The sequence below is a fragment of the Cucumis melo genome, unplaced genomic scaffold (assembly GCF_025177605.1).
Source record: "Cucumis melo cultivar AY unplaced genomic scaffold, USDA_Cmelo_AY_1.0 utg002159l, whole genome shotgun sequence".
Taxonomy (NCBI): Eukaryota; Viridiplantae; Streptophyta; class Magnoliopsida; order Cucurbitales; family Cucurbitaceae; genus Cucumis; species Cucumis melo.
In genome coordinates, this window is record NW_026124955.1 from 20,932 (window position 1) to 22,500 (window position 1,569).

At 33.3% G+C, this 1,569-nt stretch overlaps 1 non-coding gene across 1 annotated transcript; it reads left to right on the forward strand.

Annotated features, from left to right (window-relative positions):
* The first annotated feature begins 965 nt into the window (after positions 1–965).
* Positions 966–1,052, forward strand: TRNAS-GGA (transfer RNA serine (anticodon GGA)). Its single transcript has one exon. It is a non-coding gene; the product is annotated as a tRNA-Ser (tRNA).
* Positions 1,053–1,569: the final 517 nt, after the last annotated feature.

Here is a 1,569-nt window from a genome sequence, read left to right on the forward strand (position 1 = left end):
CCATAGGTTACACCTTTCGCTTAATACTAGAATCGACAATTCTAGCATCTAAGGTTACATTAATCGGGGATACACGACAGAAGGAATTTTTTGATTTTCAAATTGCACCTCCAAGAAGCGTAGATTTATTTCAATTATTGTTTTCTTTCTATCCCGAATACTGTGTCTTTCTACTAAGACGGAGAGCGGTAAAGAAAATTGAAAAAAAAAAAAAATCAAATCGCACCATCTCTGTAATAGGTGAATGCCTCTTTTTCCCCGGAAGTTGTCGGAATTATTCGTAATAAGATATTGGCTACAATTGAAAAGGTCTTATCGATAAAATTTCCATTTATCCCACCAGATCTAGGCATCGGTAACAACCCCATTCTATAATTTCTTTTAATTACCTCTCGTGAGAAAATGATCCCACAAACAAAGGAATTGCATAGTACGAAATAACATAAAAACGGATTCATTAAAAAATCCCACTCGATATTAAAATTGTTTCTTTTTGATTTCACAGGAATCAATAAAAGAGAAGAAATATTTCAATCCGGTTAAATTTCATCCAAATGTAGTAGGATCAGAATGAAGAGAACTATTCTGATTTCAGCGAAGTTGAAGAAAAAAAGAATTTTATTTATCTGACTGGGGTAATTCTAGAAGTTTTTTGATTGAATTATGATACAAAAAAGAGCAAAAAGAATCGAATAATCATTCTATGATTCATAACTTGTGACTAGATATATGTATGGGATAAACAGTTGTTGGTGAAAAATCGAAAACTGTAAAAGTCGAATTTTTAGAAAAAAGGAATCATAGTTTAAAAAACTAAATAGAATCATGAGCTAAAAGTATCCATTAAACATAGTTAAAAAAAAATTATTTGTATAGTTAGAATTGGTTGGACGTGCCTATCAAAAAAAAAATTGAATATTAATGACTCACTATTAACTCGGTTTCTGGGCCATAATCATTCTGTAGGAGAGATGGCCGAGTGGTTGAAGGCGTAGCATTGGAACTGCTATGTAGGCTTTTGTTTACCGAGGGTTCGAATCCCTCTCTTTCCGTACTAATTCAACAATGTTACTGACCACAATGTATCAAATCAAATAACAATCGATACTATTATTCCAACGGTTAGACCTTTATGGATTCTTTATTTCGAATTTTTGTGGTACGGAAACGAAAAGACTGGAAAGAATGCACAAGAGATGAAAATCCCCCTACCGATCAATGATAGATGAATGATAGAAAAATTTCCGGATCAAAACCTTACTTTCCTTCGGTCTCTTTACTTAGACTTCGGCGAAGGGGAGGACGAAATTGTCCGAACCCTTGTTTTTTAGTTAGGTTTAAGTCTGACGAGAATAATATTCTACAACGAGCAATTCATTTATTTTTAAACTGACCCATTTACTATCTATTATTTGATTGACTAATCCTTTATATTGCAATGGCTGAAGAGTCAAATGTTTTGGCAATTCCTGAGGGGGGGATGAATCAAGATAATTTTGAATCAGTGTTCTCGATTTTTTTTCATCTTTTGCTGTAATAATATCTCGGGGTTTGCACCGATAACTTGGT